The following is a 13,889-nucleotide window of genomic DNA, read 5'->3' on the forward strand; positions in this document are numbered from 1 at the left end:
TATTATTATTATCAATTTTTGAGATATACTTTCATGCTAATCATTTTAATTTAATAAAACATTTTAACACTAGTAATTTTGTTGTGTTTTAGTCATTTTTATTGGGTTTTCTAAATGTCCATATAGTTTAGTTTTTTTTTTTTTCAGCTTGAGTTTTAGTTATTTGAGAACATCAGGTTAAATTAAACTGGTTTTATTTTACTTAATTTTTTTTTAGTTTTTAAGGTTATTAACACCAAATGTGTTGATAAAGCAGTAAGAATGTTTCTGGTCATAGTCTAACACAGCGCCACCTACAGTAGCTTCAGTAATACAGTGTGCTAAATCCCAGAAACAGTTGAAAACATTACAGAGATTGTGTGACTCCACAGCAAGTATGAAGAAGGACATGACAGCTGTGTGAGCACCATGACCCAGTTGAAAGGGATTTTTTAGTTTTTAATGAGATTTATTGATATCAAGTGGGTTCGGATTACCGACAAACTTTGCTGGGAACACAGAAAAGTGCTGACAGAGAAATAAGAAATGAGGATGAGCAAGAGAGAGAAAATGCAAGGGGGTGCATTCTGCAGTGAGAGTGTATTACCGCGGTGCTACTATCAGTAAAAATTTATTTCTCTGAATCAAGGCCAGAAAATGAAGGTGCAGCATAATAACAGATTCATCGTGCTGCAGATAATAAACCTGCATGTGTGACTGACATGACTAATGCGCAACCAGGACCTGAGAACTTACACAGCACGTTCTGTTATATACAGCCTGTCATAACCATTAGTTTCCAAATATCCATCTGTCAACTTGGGACAGTTCATAACAACATTAAGTTGAAGAGTGTGACTGTTCCTTGAAGAGGAAATAGCACAATCCCTGTTTCAAGACCCAGAGCAAGATAGAAAGAAGCAGAAATAATGACATGACTAAAGGCTTGTACTTATACACACCAGGACCAAATATGTGTTGTGGAAGTTTGTTGCAAATCACATTTTGTACAGAAAAAAAGAAAAGAAAAGGAAGTTTCCTATGGACCTACAGTACTAAAACTTGGTACAGAATTTTTTTCTTCTTGAGTACATTAACATTAGTTTAAGATCTTATGTTTCATGAAAAGCAACTGTTGGTGTTACTTATTTTAACAAAATAAATGGGATTGTGCAATGTATATTTTTAATTAGTACTCACCTGAATATAAATCCAACTAGATGATTAAAAGTGGCAAAAACATTTATAATATTATAAAATGTATATATTTTAAATATGTGCTTCTCTTTAATTATCTATAATCACAAAAGAATCCTTAGCATGATAAGAATAATTATTAATAATTGTATGATTGTGTTTTCGATCAATAAATTCAGCTTTGGTGATCATAGAATACTTTAGGACAATAATAATAATAATAATAATAATAATAATAATATATATATATATATATATATATATATATATATATATATATATATATATATATATATATATGAAGAGTTCAGATGCAAAAACCTCTAAATGCCATCTGAAATTTTCATCTAAAATTAGGATTTTTATCAAGCTCCTATGCTTAGGTTGAGTCATTTTACTTCAATGGCAATGAGCAGGTCCTTTTCCAGGCTATTAAAGTGAAATAACTGAACATAAATATAGGAGCCTGAAAAAATTCCTAATTTTAGATGCAAATTTCAGATGGCATTTAGAGGTTTTTGCATCTGAACTCTTCATATATATATATATATATTGTATTGATTTGATTAATTGTCATTGAATATTGTTAGTGCACAACCCTTTGAGATGAATTTGTATATTGTAACTGACAACACTGCATAAGAAAGCTATCTATCATTGAAAAAGGTAGAGAGAAAAAAAAAAAGACTGGCTCCAGTCAGTTTGAGTACGGCGTTTAAGATTACATTAAAGGGGGTGCTCAAAATAAGCTGCACCAAAGACAACTGGAGCTTTGCGCACTGCAGAAAAACAGAGGAGCATGACCATAACAATGGCACAGCTCAAGAAAAGGACTCTTGTGTGGTAGGGGACAGCGTGTAATGCATAATTCTCTGTGTACATCTACAATGTGAATATCAATCTACACTGACAGAATCAAACAAAGCAGAACCATCCAGAGACCAGACATTGCTTTTATAGCAATGCACGCACACACCATGCATCAAGATTTGTCTCAAGTTAAAGAGGGGATGTTTAAACCTGAGAGTGAGATAGACTGAGTTTAAATGATGTAATTAATCATCATAATCATGCTATTTAAAGGTGCTCCTGCAGGCCGTCTGGCAAGTGGCTCTGAAGAGACTGAAGGAGTTATTGCACCAGCAGCTACTTTCAGCAGATTAGCCTGACCACTCAATATGTTTCTCAATGAATAATTAAGGAAGTAAAGCAGATGTATTGTTCTGATGTCAAACAGCATCAGAAAGTAGTATATAGCATAGAGATTTAAAATAAAGAATAGTGAATCAATTGGTAATGTTTTTCAGAAGACTGCTCATGTGTGATCAAGGACACACGACTTTTCAGATTATGAGTTAAAACACTACATTACACTACTTAAAAAAAAACAACACTACATAAACACTACACACTACATTTATTGTGCCTGGATGTGAGTATGATGGACACAATCAGAAAAATAACACAAACTTATATGTCTACAAGGAGGACATATAAGTTGTTTTCTTAAAGTACAGTAAATTAATATTCATGTTTCTATGGTATACTGAAAAACATTAAGCATATCATAAGTTTTAAAGGCTTTTGCTTGCAAAAAAAGGAAATATAATGAGTCAATATTTATAGTTTTCATCCTTTCATAACCTGTAGATATTGGCTGGATATTAGCTTCTGGGCCAGATCCTAAGTGATGGCGATCCATTCTTGGCTTATTAGTTCTCAGAGTAGATCACAATTTGTGGGTTTCTTCTTTGTCTACTCGCCTTTGAGGACTGACCACAGGTTCTCTATGGGGTTGAGAGCCGGGGAGTTGACTGTCCATGGATCCAAAATTTCAATATAATGATCTTCGAGCCACTTCTTTATCCCTCTTGTTTTGAAAATGCACCGATCTCACATCGCTCTTGCAGGACGTTTTGATACCATTCTTTTTTCATGGCAGCGTTTTTGGGCAGAATTATGAGAGCACACTCCCTTGGTTGAAAAGCAACCCCACACATGGATGGACTCAGGATGCTTCACTGTTGGCACAACACAGGACTCATGGTAGCGTTCAACTTTTCTTCTCCGAACAATCAATTTTCCAGATTTCCCAAACATTCAGAAGGGAGCTACATCAGAAAAAATAATTTTGCAGCAGTCTTTTCCTGTCCCTATCCTTTGTACTTCCTGCAGAATTTCAGTCTGTCCTTGACATTTTTCTCAGAGAGAAGTGGCTTCTTTGTTACCCTTCTTAACATCAGGCAGATGCTCTCACACTAACCTGCTGCCATTCCTGAGCAAGCTTTGCACTGCTGGTGATACGATTCCATAGCTGGCTCCTCAAGAGGAGATGGTCCTGGCATTTGCTGGACACTTGGATGTTCTGAAGACCTATTTACTGCAGTCGAACCTCTTTCCTTGAAGTTCTTGATGATCTGGTAAATGGTTCTTTCAGGTGCAATATTCTTTGTAGCAATTTCCTTGCATGTGAGGCCATTCTGATACAAATTGTTGATGGCTGCATGTGTTACTTTGGAGGTAACCATTAGCCGCGTTTCCACTGTCAGGCCAAAAGCGGGCATGCTAGTGCATGGCAGGGCCAGTCGTGTTTCCACTGTAACTTCCAGGGTTTGATCGTGCCACATCAGTGCTTCCTCGCGGCCAACAGCCCTGGTTTTTTTGGCCCAACAAAAACCTTGGGCCCAAGCAGGCCAGCTGGGGCTAGAGAAGTGATTAAGAACAAAGGCAGAGTTTCTCTGCGTCGAGAGAGTGTAAGCGCCGCAGATCATTTCATAAAGTTAACAGCCATAACACCTGCGTTAAAACTCACTTTCAGTCAGCAGCGAGTGCTTGAAATAACTTGATGCAATGTGAATTATAATCACCATACAACAGTGGTTCCCAAAGTAGGGGTCGCGACCCCACGGTGGGTCGCGGGACCCTGGCGCAGGGGTCGCGAGATGATTTCGATATAGGCTTTATATATTTTTGTTTCAATTAATTTAACTCTTTCGCATCGCACGTACGATCACACCGGTGTGATCAGTCTAGGCTAGTCCCTGGAGTGTACGACCACACCGGTCAGTGCATGACGAGAAATTCAAATGTGCTCTCGCGAGTTGGCTGGCGCTGAGCCAGAGACAAATGCGCTCAGAGCTGTCATCACAACTTTTCAGTGTTTTCAACCACATAATGTTTATTTTAGGTTTCAGACATATAAGTACTAGAAAAAACAATACATTTAGAGTTTGTAAAATACACACTGATGTCAAAGGAAGAGGCAATAATAATGTTTTTCATTATAATTAGACACATTTTATTTATATCAGATACACATTGTGTAAGTAACTTTAAAGTTTACTCCATTATTCTCCCAGTTCACCAGCCACTTACTTTTATGTATTTCGGGAGAAGTGGATGAATTCACGTGTTGTAAATCCAACAGATCTGATTCTCTGAACTGCGTCTGCGGCACAAACTAAGATGGCGGCGCCCATCGCGCATACAGCTCAACTAACGCGATCGTTATAAAGGTGTTTAAACAACAAAACACTTCCACTTGCATATATTTGACAATCGGAATATCAGCTATTTCATGCCATATCTAACAAATTTGTTAATATTTTGAATAAAAAAAGGAAAAATGACAAAAGCAGATCATTCATTCAGCTCTGTTGTTGCTGTGGTATGTCACGTGACAAGCAATGACGCGTCACCATGGAAAGCATAAAGTGACACATCTAGCCGATTAGCGTGTGTGTGTGTGTGTGTGTGCTTGTGTGCGTGTGTGCGTGTGTGCGTGTGTGCGTGCGTGCGTGCGTGCGTGTGCGTGGGAGCACGCGTGGGAGCAGCTCAGACTTACTCGACTGGTTCCTGATGGCAGAATAATGAACGAGTTCAACCCAACATAGCTGCACAGTTACTTTCCGAGAGAGAACAGGTGGATATCGAGCAGCTCATGCAGAATTGTAACACTGATTTTGCACGCAGAACAATAAAATATAACTTCGTGTGCTTTGAGACTGGGCATAAAATCGATTTGCTGTACATTTCACGCGACGAGAGGTGTTTGTTTTTTTTTGTTTTTGTTTTTTTTTTGGGGGGGGGGGTCGCGGGGCAGCAGCGCATTTATCATGGGGTCGCGGGCTAAAAAGTTTGGGAACCCCTGCCATACAAGGCAGAAATATTTTTAAAAGATGCAAAAGACTATGCATGCTAGCCATTAACGTCACCATAGTAAACATGGTAAATGCGACCATTTGAAGAAATCAGACATAAGCTTCTTATTCTCTATCACAATCGTGTATGTATTTAGTAACATATTTTGTTGTCATAAGTCTCATCTTGAGAGTTTAGCTCCGTGGAGCCTGTGTCATAAAAATAAAACAATGTTTTTTGTTTGGGAGCTTTTATAAAAATATAGAAATGATAATTCTTTCTAAATGTGATGTATATAGGCTACTGCGACTACAAATAAACAGAAACAAATTCAAATGAATAAGCAGGCTATGTTCATAATGCTTTATTTCTTTGTGACAAATTTTCAGTCCTGATAAATTAATTCATTATGATCAATGTATCATGTATTATAGTAAAACATTGATGCTCCTGGATTTAAATATTTAATAAAGCATGCAAACAAATGGACGCTTTTATCATGTTTGTTTTGTGATCACGCTAGTTCCCGTGACTTATTTCTTATTAGTTTTCTGATAACTTCTCTTTGCTGGCAAAATGATAGGATTGCGTAACGTTGTTCCTGAGAGGCATGTAAAGGGTGGGTTTTAGTGAAGTGCAGCGAAGCTTCTGACCTGACGGTGGAAACACAGCACTATTTTGGCCTCTGTGCTACAGGTCCAAGGCTATTAGCCCTGCCCGGCCCGTTTAAAGCACTGGCTCGCACTGGCCCGACAGTGGAAAAGTGGTTATTGCTAACAAGAACACAACGACTAGAAGCACTTCTTCACTCCATCAGTCTGCTCTTAAAAACGATTTAGTACGATAGTGATTAACCTGACTAGTACTTGTTCACACTTCCACATGTGCTGCTGATATGATGGTCATTTTGGGTCAGGAACAAAAAAACTGTGAAATTATTTTTTTTTTTCTTTTTTTTGTAAATAGTAAAAAATGTTTGGCCAATGAAGATTTTGCAATTTAAAAATGCATCTGTTCTCTCTACACAATAATCTAGAGACAATGTAAATGAAAACCACAACAGCTTAAGCTGCTAACTTTTCAAAGCACAAAATGTATGTCACTGCCAAAATTTTTGGCCATGACTGTATGTGTGAGCATATAGACGGTGTAAAATTTTGTTGGAAGCGGAACTGTCATTATTATTTTAGAGAACATAACCCATAATCCGAGAAGAAAAGAGTGAATCAGACGCATGCAGTATTCATGGAGCAATAATCGCCTTAAAGTTCTCTCACCCATTGTCTCCACTATCTGTCATAATAAAGTAATGCAGTATAATATGATGGTGTAAAGTGGAAATGTGATTTGGGTCAATGAGATCCTGACCTCTGGTGATTCTGAGACCCCAGGTGCATCATCTGGATGCAGTTTTTGAGTGCACATGAGCATATAAGCGTGCTATCTGTTTATGTGCCTCAGCATCTGTTTGTATGTGTTTATATGAGTGTGTTTGTGTGCATTGCCACTTTCCAGAACAACACACCTGAGCCCTAGTTGGGTTCATGATGTTTATCATTGCGTTTTCAGGGTCAGCCTCAGATCTTGCAGCACAGAGTTTGTCTCATGTCTGCAGTTCCCCTTCAGGAAGGAGCTGCATCGAGAGACACTTTGGGAATGCCCCTGCATTACCGAATTCTGGAGCACGTGTAGAATCAGCCCAACGGAGCAGTGAGACGTCACGAGCAGGGTGATGTGAGCAACCAGGAAGTATAAAGCACATCTGGCAGAGTGTAAGTTAGCTTTTTCTCTTTAGTAGTGCTCTGTGTCAGTACTATTTACTGTTGTCTCTCAATCCACAAGCATTTCATAAAAAATGTCAAAAGCAAAATCTAAGTTTTAATCTATGGTGAGCGAATGTCATTAAAGGTGTTGTGTTCCTCCCTGCCCATTATATCTGGCAGCGGGGGATACACAAGATATGTGTTTTGTTTGTTTAGGAGCGGAGCAGCATGGTCAGCTCTCAAGTGTGGGGTTGCTGCGAATTGCTATTGCTGCATCCAGCTTTCAAGCTCCTCATACCACCAGCCTCAAAAACAGTTGCAACCCGCACCCTTCCACAGCAGTCAGGTTTTTCGTTCACTGTTGGTCATCCACTTCAGAACACTGAACTGGCTCCTCTGATAACACCAGAGGCCAGCCTCGAGAGATGTCTCAAAGTGAGTCCTGCAGATTGTAGAGAAAGGTTACAGAATCCAGTTCAGTTTTCGTCCACCTTATTTCAACAGGGTCGTTCCCACTAGTGGACCTTAAGCAGGCTCTGGAAATGGAACAAGAAGTAAATCTCTATTGAGTAATGGGGCCATAGAACAGAAGATTCAAGATTCAAACAACTTTGTTTATCCCCGTACGGCAATCCAGTTTTAGCCTACCAGTCGTATCAACAAGACAAAAGACAACACTTAATCAAGCATTCAGAAACACTGTAAATTATATCAAAGGATGAAGAAGGATGGGTTGGTTGCATCTGATCTTAGTTACTCGTTTTCTGAACCGCGCTATGAAACGACTTTGGTTCAAGATGCTCACTGTCAAGCAGCTAGTATCTCTAATCCAGTCCGAGGACTGGTTTGTTACAATAGATCTCAAAGATGCTTATTTCCATGTTTCCATCCTTCCTCAAGACTGGAAGTTCCTTAGGTTCGTATTCAGGAGCGAAGCATACCAATATTGAATTCTTTCCTGTGGTCGGTCACTCTCACCCCACAATTTCACGAAGTGTGTGGATGCTGCTCTGGCTCCTCTGCAACTCCAGGCCATCTACATATTCAATTATATTGACGATTAGTTAATACTAGCTCAATTGGAGCAGATGGCATGGAGATATTATCCTCGCCAACATGGGAGAGCTGGGGTTAAGGCTTAACACCAAGAAAAGTGTGCTTTCACCACTACAGAGAACCACTTATTTAGGTGTGGTGTGGGATTCAACCAGAAACCACTAATGCTCGAATCGAGTCAATCTCCACAATAGTCACGAGAGTAAGAGAAGGCCAGTCACTCATTGTTAAACAGTTTCAAAGGCTGTTGGGTCTGATGGCAGCAGCGTCCAAAGTGATACCTTTTGGCTTGCTTTACATGAGACCCTTGAAGTGGTGGCTCAGGACCAAGGGATTTCCCCCGAGGGAAATCCTTGTCGTCGTGTAATTCTAACGACACATGCTTCCTGCATTTGCATTGCAGGAAATTACACAATGTCCGCTCTGGTTCTTCCTCACCATGGTGCAGATGTGGCCGAGGCTTCGTCTGTACGATTTTCCACTGATCGCTCTGATCCCGGGAGTTCTGGAGAGAGTATGCAAGGACAGGGTCTGTCTACTACTAGTAGCCCTGTTCTTGCTGGCCCAAGTATGGTTCTAAGACCTGGGGTTCCTCCTCGACGGCTCTACCCTGGAGATTCTGGGACCTACTCTCTCAGGTCGGGGGCACCATTTCTTCATCCCTGCCCAGAGTTGTGGATGCTATGGGTGTGGCCTCTGAGGGGGCACAGCTCCTAGCATCTGGTCTCTCAACTGAGGTTGTTGAAATTATACTCCAGTTCAGCGCTCCCGCCACAAAGAAGCAATACACCTTAAAGTGGAAGTTTTTCACTTCATGGTGCAGACAGCAACTGCAAGACCCAGTCAACTGCCAAGCTGGTACAGTTCTGGATTTTTTTTGTAGGAGCGATTCTCTGCAGGGTTATTTCCCTCCACTCTGAAGGTATATGTGGCCGAAAGTTATGTTATTCCTCCCCTTATTCCAAGTCCAAGCTTAATCCACCCATTATTTCAGCTTCAAAAGTCCGCTTGATGTCACGGTGACTGATGACAAATGCAACTGTGCACATGTGCATTCTGACTTGAGTTAAATCGAATAATAACTTAGACTGTTTGCTCTTTTGAACTATAATACCGATCGCTCGTGCAATGCTATGGCTGCTGACATTATTTATTTGCTTATTTTGTGTTCTCTGCTCTGCGTCGAGTCTGAATCTGACCGATAAAACTTTAAGATTAAACGGTTCATTTATATTATTATAAAAATGGGAGAAAATGTAAAGCGCAATTTGACGGTCAAAATGTCCCTCACTGGTTGCCAGAAACATTTTAGAAACATGAAACGTGCTCGAGACTGCACATGCATGCTAGCTGTATCAACCTAAAATATGCTTTAACACAATTTGAGCGCCATAGAAAACATTCATGTGACAGTACACCTCAGATTGTGTTGCTGATTTGAAATATAATAAATATTATTGTGTCAGGTCTGCAAGTATTTTCACCATGCGTGCACTGGCATCAACTCTGAGTCTGCATGCTCTGCTTCTAAATGCAGAAAGAGAGAGAGAGAGCACTTTTTTTGGCTCACTCTTTTCTTTTCCTAATTTTAAAATTTGCAGTTTACAAAAAACACAAGCAGTGTTTGATCATGGCCGGGTGTTCTCCGATTCCGATGACTCCGATCGCACGGGTATTACACACAATGTTAAACAGACCCAGGACCCGAGGCAGTAGATTCTGACCCGACCCGGACCCGGCTAATCGTTTAAAATATAGACCCGAACCCGTACAGGTCCCGGGTCGGGTCCCGGGTTGAGGAGTCTTGGGTGCAATGTCCTCTTTTACCTGAGGGTTGGGTATGTCTATAAGGTGCCCACTTTTTCGCTAGGGTGCATAGTAATGCAGACCATCTGTCCTCATCCATTCCAGGAAGTAAAGCAAGAAAGGCTTAATCTGCTCTGTCCAGTTCCAGCACTGGACCCTTAAGCACACAGAGATGCCCCATGGCGTAAGGCAGATCAGCTGTTTGTTTGCTTTGATTGACCCAAGAAAGGATCTCCAGCAACCAAGCAAACTATGAGTAGGTGCGTGGTCGATGCCATCTCAGTAGCCTACGAGTCCTCTGTCCTCCCGTCACCTATGGGGGTCAGAGCGCACTTGACCAGGAGTATGGTGGCCTCCAAGGCTTTTAACTTGGGTGTGGCCTTGCAGGACATTTGTGCTGCATCAGGCTGGTCCTCTCCACACACTTTTGTCTACTTCTATAACCTAGACCTAACATATACCCCAGGGTCCCAAGTCCTCTTTGTTTTGTGCTCAAGAGGCAGACTTGTTAGTATAGCACAGTGGGTATTCTCATTCCCAAAATGTTTCTCAACCAAGCTCGAGTTCCTGAAGGGGAACATATCCAGGTTACACATGTAGCCATGGTTCACCGAAGGAACAAAATGCTGCGTCTCTTTGCCATACTCCCAGCATCCCTGTAGGCACTACTGTAGAGAATCGCTGTCTCTTCAGACGTTCATCTCTGACCAGTACGGGCCTAATTAGATAAGAAGTCCCTGTGCACATGAAACATTATTTCATGTTTCATAGCAGAGAGACACAAAAGGTATGTGATGTGTGAGAGAGAAGATATAGTTATATATAAATGTCAAAGACAGAAAATAGGAATTTGTTCCCATCTGTCATCATTCCAAAAATGTCAGGTGCAAACACATAAAAATACATTCCTACTATGGAAATTTTTGTCCTCTAATATAAAATATATTATTGTTATAAAATATAATTTTATGAAGCATGACATTTATTATTGGATAAAAATTAAGAAAATTGGAAAGTTAATAAAAAACAACAGCTGACCAAAGCCTCTTGGTTTGACATTTTGTTAACGATGCAGTTAAATGTCTACATTATATGTGTCGCTTAAGTTTACAAATGTGTCTTGGAGCCCCTGTACCCAATGTGGTACAAAATACCACATTAAGAATTTTGCCTCTTGATTAAATAAAGTCCACCCAAACAGCAAAGGTCAGCCATCACAATACATTTTAGAAAACAAATAAATAAATAAAATCATGCAATATCTATGTTCTCATTCACACAATGTTCTTTTAGTGGCTTTGATTCCTGTCAAAATAAAGCAATGAATGAAATCTGAAGTTAAAAATAAGCTGTAGTATGACACTCTGCTTAATAAAGTCTGGCACTTGGGTTATTTAGAACATAACCTTAATTCATTTCTTCAGAGGCCTCAGTAAACAAAAATTATTTGAGTGTCATGGGGCAATCAAAACTTCACTGTACAAGAACTCAAAGAACTGCCTACCAACCACAGTGAGCAATACAAAATTTACCTTCTAATATATGGCTGTATTTACACTGCAGCAGTTGTGAAAGAAATATCAACTGCCAGATGCTCAGAAACTTACGGATGCAGTGCCTCTGTGCCAGGAACACATAAATCAAGCTGATTGACAGCAGGCTTTTTCCTTCTTACTCTGATGCTGATAAAAGTCTGAGATGTTGGGCTGCATGTTTAATGGACAACAAAATGCAGAGGGTTATAATAAGATGCATGAAACATTGCAGATGATCCATCTAGCAGTAAGAAAAGAGATTCATCTCACGAGGAAAGAATATTATATGTGATGTTAATATTTGGAGTTGCATCACTTTGGAATCCTGACTGAATTGATCTTGTAATGCAGAGAAAAATGAAGTAAATAAAGTTTTGGAAATGAACAGTTGTGCTTGCCTGCCATATTGAGCGAAGCTGTGCCTTGTGCTCTGCTCAAAAGAAGAGGGAGCAATTGGCATAAATCAAGAGCAAATCACCTACTTCCACATCTTGAGCTTCATGCAATGGAAACTGTCACTGTGGTCTCTTGGAGTCAAGAGATCTGACTGATGTAATCTAGAATATTAAAGGTCAACGAAAGACTAAATGAGATTAAATTATTGTTGAGGTAAATTGCTTTGTAAAATGTGAGATAAAAACAAAGTTATTTTCAATGGGTAAATGTTTTCAGGGTCATCTTATTTATATTCATAGTTTAAGTATTGGTAAGTACTAATAATAGACATTGTAATAGACATTGTAATGTAAGTACTGACAATATCTGAAACGTAAAGCTTTATGATATAGTGATTTACAAAAACGTAACTTTTTTAAGTTACCCAACTTTAAATTTAGCCAAAAGAATAGAAAATGAATTCAAAAATAAAATTTCACCAATTCAATTTGGCTAACAAGGTAATTTTATTCAGTATACTGTTCAGTTCATTGTGTTTTAAGGTGATAAAGCATAGTGCTAAAAGTTCAACAAGCAGCCTCAAAATTTTAGCCAAACAAATTTCATATATTGCTGTTCCAGTATCATATTTAGATATATCCGTTTCAGTCTGTGATTTCGGACCTCTACACTATTTTTATTTTATCATATATTCCCTTTTATTGTATAAAATGCTAATATATTCATGTCCCTGTTATAGTAAATGTTTTCACATTTTCTTAGATAAATAAACATAAGAGAGAACAAAAATAATTATTTTTTGTATTTCATTAATATTATTTTTTTATTTTATTTAATATGTTATTTAATATTTATACATTTTATAGTTTTTTATGCATTTTTACATTTATTAAAAAATAATAAAGGCAGTAACATTTTAAAAAATATTTTTGAACAATTTTCTACACTTTAGTATTGTAGAACACTTTAAAACAGTGTGCACTAATAACATGAACTTTATGAACTTTTGTGTTTGTTTTTATTTGTTACTCACATTTAACAAAAAACCCACCAATTCAAAAAATAAATAAATATTGTCATTCCTTTATATAGTCCAAAATGTTGGAAGAAAACCTTTGCCATGCATCAATAGTAGTAGGTTAGACTTGTTAATTTGTGCTGTTGTATATTCACAGGTTACTATTTTAAGGAGGCTATGAATTCAAAATGTTTTTGCACACATGTACAGAGTAAACAAATTGTGTATTAATTTCTTCCTTGCAGCTGTAAAACCAGCAAACAGCATTCTCTTCTTTAATTAACTTATACAGAAGTTAGAATTGAGTGATTTGGGGGTGAGTTGCCGTCAGCTTACATCTGAAAAGAGGCTGTCCACAACTTCATCAGCTCCTCATGCTCCTCTGGGAAGAAAGGAACCAGGGCTGGCCACGGCCCATGCCAAGGAACCAATCAACCCCTGCCATGAGGGCTCGGGACTGGGAGGTGTGCACGCCTCCGGCCCAATGCTCACGGTGGCCCAGGAAAGCATGGCCATCAGCTCTGGCTCTGATTCGGCGGTGATCACATTACCCAAGGGGTAGTCCTGCTGAATCATCATCCTCAGAGGACGATAGCCCATTCCCTTACGCTGCTATCGACATTTGATCCTCTATCGCCATACCACATGAAATGCTGGGCAGGCTATCAGAGGGCACAGCAGAATCACCGTGGCCACACAGAACAGATGCTGCGGGAAGAGTGAGAGGTCCGTAGGGACTGGCCCAGCAGAGAGCCTCTCACTGTAGCCCTCAGACCGCCCAGAGCACTAGCCGATTGTTCTATGCATGTGGCAAAGAAGCCAGCGCGGTAGTGACAGAGGGAGCCCCTCCCATCCCTGTAAAGAGAGACAGCGCTGCAGTGGTTACACACTCACAGTGCATTAACCATCCCAAACGACAGTTGGCTGCTGACAGAGGATTGGAAATGACTACAACCAAGAGGACAAGGATGGAATGTCGTCTTCAAATAGATGTGAGCC

The 13,889-nt window shown here is 39.5% G+C and overlaps 1 protein-coding gene across 4 annotated transcripts in view; it reads right to left on the reverse strand.

The window, feature by feature from the left end:
- LOC113118507 (voltage-gated potassium channel subunit beta-1) overlaps nt 1-13,889 on the reverse strand; it is a 135,073-nt gene that overhangs the window by 57,360 nt on the left and 63,824 nt on the right. The gene's annotated exons all lie outside the window — the stretch shown is intronic.

This window comes from Carassius auratus, chromosome 18 (assembly GCF_003368295.1).
Source record: "Carassius auratus strain Wakin chromosome 18, ASM336829v1, whole genome shotgun sequence".
NCBI classification, from domain to species: Eukaryota; Metazoa; Chordata; class Actinopteri; order Cypriniformes; family Cyprinidae; genus Carassius; species Carassius auratus.